Source organism: Lygodium microphyllum, chromosome 13 (genome assembly GCF_053477565.2).
Source record: "Lygodium microphyllum isolate KBCC chromosome 13, Lygodium_microphyllum_v1.1.10, whole genome shotgun sequence".
Taxonomy (NCBI): Eukaryota; Viridiplantae; Streptophyta; class Polypodiopsida; order Schizaeales; family Lygodiaceae; genus Lygodium; species Lygodium microphyllum.
Genome location: NC_141147.1, coordinates 139,525,429 through 139,534,196, shown reverse-complemented (window position 1 = coordinate 139,534,196; position 8,768 = coordinate 139,525,429).

Here is an 8,768-nt window from a genome sequence, read left to right as displayed (position 1 = left end):
AAAAGAACATGGTAAGCTGAAGAACCAAACATTGAGTCTAAATAATGAATGAATGACTACGACTACGCTTGGGAATCGCAAAGGCGGCGGAAGCAACATGATGGGCTATGATGCAATCCTCTTGGGGACGTGTTGTTCAATACAGCAGCTGAACGTTTGAGTATGCCGGCGGGCTAAAGTAGAGTTGTGCAATGCGTCGGAGTGCAACCACCTCATCACATCACATATGTATTCAAATCGCAACCATGTAAGATGCCCACTCTTTCCTCAATTCCAATTTTATCCCAACACCTCCAAACTATGAGTTCACTTGCCATCAATTCTAGGGGACGTCCAATCCCAACAACCAACACAATTTAAACTCCACCACATGTTGATGCTTTTGCTTTAACGCTTAGCTGATTGCGCATTGCTACAGAACTCGTATGTCTTGCAACTTGCCTGGCTAGCTAGACTATTGCATTATTTGTATAATCTTGGTAAATTGTTTTTTGTGATATCTATTGATTGATAAAGCTTCTTGTGCCCGTAGAGTGAATAATCTAACTACATGGGATAGACCTTAGATGTTGTATTACACTTGGTAGTGAGCATCGCAATTATTCAATTTTGGGGTCCTAAGTTTAGATAGTGACAAGTAACTTGATTCGAGTAAGCATCAATTACGTAGGAAGGGGGACTCTTACAGTGCTGTTTATTAGAGACAACAAAGAAGTAACACTCAAGTTAATCAATCCAAAAACCCCTCCATTCTTTTCTTTCATTAGGGCCAAAAACACTTCAAAAAGATACTTATAAGAAAAATTTGATTAAGTCGCTAATAAGTAGTTGAGATTTTCAAAGAATAAAACCACCAAATTTGGTTGCTCAAATGTGATTAATGAGAGAATATTTGGTTTATTGAAGGGGTAATTACCCTCATCTTTTAATTTATGTTAGGGTCACCCTTTCGATAATTTTTGTCTTGAAACTTGAGAGATTTTGTATTTTGAGATATTTGCACCAAAATCACGTTCATTTATTCCTACGTCTTCTTTTCATACACTATTCTCTTCTTTGTGTTTACTTCCTATCACTATGAGATTCATTTGTGGTTGATTTGCTAAAATGTTTAGCAATATCTCTTCAAGTAACACAGGTGTAGTTACATGCAAACTTACTATTTAACTAGATCCGATATATACATCTTGGAGAAGCATATGTCATCGAGTACTGATAGATGAGATGGAGGTAACATATTGCGAATAAAATAAAAGAAGCCTGTAGATTTTTGGGTAGATGGAAATATTTATCCCAATGATCCTTCTGTATTTAAATCTCATTCTTTTTTCAATATTCATGACTACATAAGATGTGTTGGAGAAGGTTACAATGGGATGCTTGGCTATTGTACAAGGTTATGCTCTGCATTTTACACATACATGATTCAAATTACATAATAATATTTTTTTCATTTCATGCATTTTATACATACATGACTCAAATGCATGAAATGAAAAAAGTATTATTATGTAAAAACATGCATTTTTGAGCTAAAAAACAAGATTGGCATTTTGAAAAATGCTAATAAGTCATTACAGGACAAGCTAACACTCTTAATGGAAACTTCATTTAGAGAGAGGAAGAGATCGTTAAAAAATATAACCACCTTGTGTGTGTGAGTAAAGAAAAGGATACTAAATCTTGCAAAGAAATATGTCTCTAACAAATCAGGCATTAATATCCAAGAAAGTGAGGAGAGAATCAACTTTTTAAAAGAATCCATGAATAAAAAAGATATTTTGAGGATTCTTAAGGCACCTCAAAAGGTGGATTTGAGAGGCCCAACTCTCAAAGAATTGGTAAAGGACTTAAAAGAGATAGTAGAACCAAATGAAATTGTAGAGACACGTGATGCTGGATATAGTGGAAAATGTTATCGTGCTATCTCTAGATTATGGTATAAAAGTCTTAAATACAATAGAATAAGTGTATTTGGGTTAGCTTAGGCCCTTGCAATATCGATTACAAGGATTGCTATGAATGGTAAGATTCCACATATTTTTGGGGAGTACATTCTTATTGAGGGACCTATGACATATAAAAAGTAAAAAAGAAAATCTAGTTTTGAATACAATGCATTTAATAATATATGGGTTGATCTAAGAAGAGTATAGATTGCAATGGTCCACATGTATAAACTCATGATAAAAGAATGTCATAGTGTTTTAAAGTTTTCCTTGAAGTTAGATGAAGCACAAATTCAAAAAGGACCATAGATGGAAAGAGTCAGCATTTACATTATGAACAGGGTATTAGACTACAACACTAGTGAGAGTCAAGCACCAATGCATAAGTTCTGGTCTGAGATGGAGATTCGGTGGGTTGGTGTAGCTTAAGTACCAATTGAGAATCATCAAACATTGAAATGGTTATTCGCTCATACAAGTATTCCAAATATTGTTAAGTCTCAAAGTGAAGGAGAAATATTGGTGGTTGATGGGGTTGGTAATTTTAACATAGAATGGCCTATAAGCACCGACTTAGAAACTATCAAATGAATGCTTGGAATATGCAATGGATCAAATATAAAATATCATTTTATTTATTGCATGGAAAGTATTGGATCTAAAGATTGGAGCAGCTTGTGCTCAACAAGAAGAGCCCCAACTCTATAGATTGGAGTAAATTGAAAAACACAGAAGACATATGGGATCCCATTCTTTCAATTTCTCTTAGAAATATTCATATTTGTACTTTACATGTAGAGATTAGAATAATTAACAAACTTCTCAGGTTGCATCTCGACTATGCATACTCGATTAAGTCATTGTCTTTATCAGATGATTGTATTGATAAATGTGAGGCATTACTCTCAAAAATAGATTTTCATGGGGGTCAAGTTTACTTAAGAAACAATTCAACACTTTTAGGCAAAAAAAGAGATGTCTTGACCAATGCCTTAGGCTCAAAAGGTAAATGCTTTTTAGGAAATCATACTTGAAAATATGTGAGCATTACTTAGGAGTATTAGAGAGAGCTTTGTGGATCATGACAAATATTGCAAGCATACCATGAATGGAGGTTTAGAGACACCTTGATATCTTTCTAAAGCTCCTCAAGCAACAAAAGACCATATACACATATCCAAAACAGCTCAAATGTTCAATTACAAATCTTGTTCAAGCAAAAAAAGAGGCATGGGGAGAAAAGGATATCACCTTTTATTTGATAAGATAGAAAATATTTAATCCAAGTTTTCTTTGATAACATGTTCAATGGTAAAATGATTGTTACTCTCTTATATTGTAGCACATCCTTCATATCCATGGGCCTTACTTTGTAGAGGACCAAGGCCCCCTAGCAACTTTTCATAGCCAAGGCATGTAAAAATCTCACTATCAAGCATGTTCAATTTTTTTTTGAAACACAAGATATGAAGGAGGAGTTATGAAAAGCAATGCTCTTGAGGAGCTATTCAATTGGTTTTTTTTATCACAATATCAAAGAATGAATACTAAAGATAATAATGAAACCTAAGAATTTATAGTATTTTTTAAGATAGAAAAGTACAAAGCTAGCTCTCAAGAGCTTTCACATCCTCTTCCTCCTCAGAAATCTTTCCTCTATAACAACATAGAAATTTTCTTCTCTTATAGCCAACTATGGATTTTATATCTGTTTGATTTGCTGCCAAAGCATAAGATGAGAGGGCCAAAAAATTATCCTACTCTAGAAGTAAAGAAACCATGACTATAACCAAAGATCTTAATTGCTACTGTCTTCTCTAAAAACATCACCTTGTGGGCATTTTATTGTAACTCAGATAAACCAACTAGCCTTGTAAGTGCCTTAATATATAGTATAGCCCATGTTGTTTCCTTTGAGAAGATGTTATGGAATACTAAGAAAATATGAGGATCAATCCTTAACAAGTAATGCCCAAGTGCAACATCCTTCAATGAACTACCACCAGCTCTTGACCGTTTTCCATGTCTTAGGAAGTTATTAGAATCTAAAATCTCCAACTGCAAAAGAGGAAAATATTAAATGAAAGTCAAACTCAAACCTATCAATGTATCTTAAAAAATCAAAGATAATATTATGAATTGGTTTTCATCATGCTCTAGTTTAGTTGGATTCCATATATTAATTGATAAGGATTTCTAATTGGTATCTTGCAATTCTTTGACAAACTCTAACTATTCTCTTCCAAAATTGGAAATTCCAAGTTAGTCTTGAAGATGGTTAAATTTCTTATCAATAATCCCCAACTCTTTCTTAACATCTCTTGCCTTATTTAAAAAAATATAAAGGGGCATCAATAAACTTGTCATCTTTGCAATTTTTGTGACAAGTTTAAGTGACACTTCATTGGATTCATTCTTGACATCAACTATACTATTTGTAGCATCACAAGCCTCTACAATGATTACTAAATATTAATCCTCTCTGAGATTAAAGAGCCTTTGGATGTTTGATAGTAGTATGTATTCCTTATCCTTAATAGGAAAAGTTGAAAGAGAAAGAATAGTATAGAAAGAAGGGGAGTTAAACACAATATCTACATTTGTACGAATTTCTTCAATAATTGTCTCACCTCTGAATTGGGTGGCATCTAGTTTATCAACAATATATACTTCTTGCTAAGGATCCATACATTCCTCTATCCTTCTCATTTTCCACCTCATTGAGTAGACGAAAGCTAGAAGACTTTGCTGCCTCCAATTATTGTTCATCAGATTTGATAGGATATTTAACAATAGTATATACAATGAATGCAATTGATTTTGACATAAGCATGTATTTCCTAGAATGAGTAGAACAAAACACATATATTGCACAAAAGATGTCAAGATAATGAGCTCCACAATTCCTTGTTAACAATGACTTCTTTGAAGGTGAGGTTCCAATAGGTATATAAACATATTTATTTGTATCCTTCTTAACCACTGGCAATGCTAGACTTTTAAACCCAGTAATGTCCTCCACACAAATTTTTTTGTAGGAGTTAACCTCATGGCCAATATCCTAATTGGGGTTGAAAATATCCTTTGCAATTGCACAAGAAGATAACTCCATGCCATTCTGAAAAAGAAAGTCTAGGATCCTTTCTAAAGGAGAAACCTTTATGATTTGAGATAATGTCCTCCACACAATTTTTTTTGTAGGAGTTAACCTCATGGCCAAGATCCTAATTGGGGTTGAAAATATCCTTTGCAATTGCACAAGAAGATAACTCCATGCCATTCTGAAAAAGAAAGTCTAGGATCCTTTCTAAAGGAGAAACCTCTATGATTTGAGATAATGTCCTCCACACAATTTTTTTTGTAGGAGTTAACCTCATGGCCAAGATTCTAATTGGGGTTGAAAATATCCTTTGCAATTGCACAAGAAGATAACTCCATGCCATTTTGAAAAAGAAAGTCTAGGATCCTTTCTAAAGGAGAAACCTCTATGATTTGAGATAATGCAGGAGCCCTCAATGGTAACTTAACTTTGCCTCGAGATTTCTTAGGCATTTCTACACGTGCTGCTAAGCATAGAGAAGAAACTAAAGGAATTTTAAGAGAAAAGGCAGCACAAACTGAATCCCTTGACCCTAAAGACAAACTTCTTCTTTTCCTCTTTTATGTGTCCGCATTTGGGGAGCCTTGAAATTTTTTTGGATTAGACATCTAAGCATCCAAGATATGGTTAAAAAAGTGGTACGTAACCACACAAAAAATGTGTCCTCACTTTGTATTGATGCAATGCCAATATAGTGCGAAAATAAATTTGTGAGCTTAACAACAAACAACTCTCCTTGCTTCATATTGTCTTACAAAAAATGAGCTAGGAAAATGCGCAAAAAATGAGAAGGAAGACTCAAAAATAACACTAAGAGCATAAAACAATAAAGTTGCAAGGTTAGGTAAAAAAGCATACGAGGAGCTTGCCACAGTATTTATATAGTGTTGGGACCACTTGACAAGTAGACGTTGTCCTAGCCATGTATAAAATACCACATGTCATGGGCCACACCAACTATATACGATGGGCCTTGGCTTACATGGACCATTTTAGTCATCATGCAATGGTGTGAGTCATTTTTTGGGTCTTTGCTCCTCCCATTTGTTGTGCAATATCATAATCATGTCACTTTTGGCATGTGCCTCATAGCCTCCTCCATGATATGGTGTGATTATAAGTCCTTGAAGGGATGCATTACTACTCCTCGTGCAATATCACTAAATTTATTATGTGCCTTGTAGCCTCCTCCATTATATGGTGAGATTGAAGGTCCTCGAAGGGACGCATAGCTACTCTTCACCTTTTATACTTGGCTCGTGCTTTGCAACCTCCTCCATGATATTGCATGATTGAAACTCGTCAAAGGGACAAATTGCCACTAGTTGCTCCATATTGGCTATTCTCAACCCATGCCTTGCATCCTTCTCCACGATAGGACACGATAATTCGACTGGAATGAGACCCATTGCTATCACTCATGCAATATCATTTTGCTCTTATCCCCTTAGTCAAATATTCCTTGTTTTTTCTTGCTATCATTTTTCATCATGCCAATGGCAAGGACAAAGTAGACAACAAGGAAAGTTTATATAGACAGCAAGGATAGTGGACAAGAGGCTAGGCCATCAAAGGTTTCAGAGACTATTGCCCCTAAGATCCCTCCTACTCCTCATTTTGTCTAGTCTCTTGCTATGCTGTCAAAGCAATCATGTGCAAAGACTATGTCTTCTCCTCTTGCTCAAGGCAAGGTAACAACACCCCCTATGGTGGCTAATGACCAACCCTATGACCTTGGTGGATAGTCCTATCCTCCAACTTGCAAGATTCCAACCTCCCCCAAGCACCTAATCAACTAACTGATCACATTGGACCCTCTTTTGATCAAGATAGTGAACCTTCCAAGTCAATTAAGAGAAAGAGGAGGTCTAGATTCTACTATATGCAAAAGTGTTTTAGTGAGATAAGGAAGTCCTAGAGAGCCACACAGCATGTCATTTCAAAGATAGCTTTATGAATGATGCTTACATTGTTGTTTCTCATGCTCATAGGATCACCTTGATGAACAAATATTTTAGCATTAGTAGAATCAGGTATATGTTCTACAATATATTGAGGCCCTTGCTTACTATTGATAAAAAGGCCTTTGAGTTCCTTAACATTCCCCAAAATTCTCCGAGAAAGTTAAAACTTTCGTGTGTTTTTGCTATTGGCTATATGGCGTTAATTGCTTCTCTTAGCCAAGATATCTCTAGAAGTATATTTATTGTTGATAATTGTTATTGGTGGAATTATTTTCAAGATCTAGTTCAAGCATAGCAATGTTTTTCAAATCTTTTGATTCCATCACAAACTACCATATTCTTTTTCCTTACATAAAAAGGTATGCAATTTTCCAAAAGGGTTAACATATACTTCTTTGTTGTCATATTTATTTCTTACTATTATTTGCTTTGTAGAGGGCATTGAGATCTTATATACATTAACGTGCTTACTATAGAAATTATCCTCATGAACTCTCTAAGTGGTATTCATGGCTAATAAAAAAATGCATTGAATGGGAAGTTTCTTGCTTTTTTGTTAATGGTTTATTTTATTTAGTTATCTATTTTAGTTACAAGTTTCCATTTGCAGTGCTAGCAAGCTCGTGACTATATTTTTGAATGCCACATATGAGGATATTGCTGATCCTAAAAAGCCATATGACTTTCTCCAACAAGAAGTACCATTGCAAAGTGATGCAAATACTTGTGGATGGAGAGTGATTTCAAATGTCTACAGGACAATAGAGTCAAAGCTACTCAAGATAGATGGGGTGAATGCAATTCTCTTTCCTATTGTTCACTTTTTGAGAGACCCTTATCGGTTCACCAACTTGTTACATTTATTCCTACAATGTTGGGATTACCCTAACTCATATATGTGGTGGATAAGGGAGAGATGTATTGAGTTGATTTTGGGTAGGGCAATCACACTAATCGGTCTTGACTCTCCTCCACAAAAATCTTTAACTAAGGGCAAAGGCAATAGAAATGGCAATGGAAATGGCAAGGGCAAGGGTAAGTCATCTGCAAAGACTAATAAGGCGAACTTCAAAAAAACGAGGAATGCCAAGGCTTTATCCTATGAAGTTTGATCCATCTCCTCTTAAGCCTGAAGAGAACAGAGTACCTATCAAAGGCGATTTCTTCTAGCAACAACCAAAGAAAAAATCCATTGTGAGAAGACGAGATCTTTGCAAAAGTGGCAAAGAAGCTACAATGCCAAAGAATAAGAAGGTGCTAGAGGCAGGAGAAACATACATGCAAATAGAAACTTGGGAGGATGTCTTATTATTTCTTGTATATTTCACTTCAAATTTGTAACTCGTGATGTAATGAGAATTTTTTTATCCTATTTAAATGTAATAATTTTATTTTTATAGATTCAAAAAAACTTTCATTTTTATAAATTTAAAAGACAACTTACTTCATAATGGCTTATACATTTGTATTGAACAATGTCACTCAAATAGGATGAGATATTGCAAAGTTTTCATATTTATGGCTCAAAACGTACAATTGTGAGAGGAAAAACTCATACAAGAGAAAGAGTGTTTGGATGTTTTCCCAATTGTTGTACCATTGGCTTTGAACATATATCTAGGGGATGTATTGTCTAGTAACTCCAAGGTACCCCACCCCTTACATCCTCTAGACTCCAATTGGAAGTAATATTTACCTCCTTTGCTTTTTCATGTGCTATAACTTATACCTTAAGTTTAAAAGACATGCAATCTA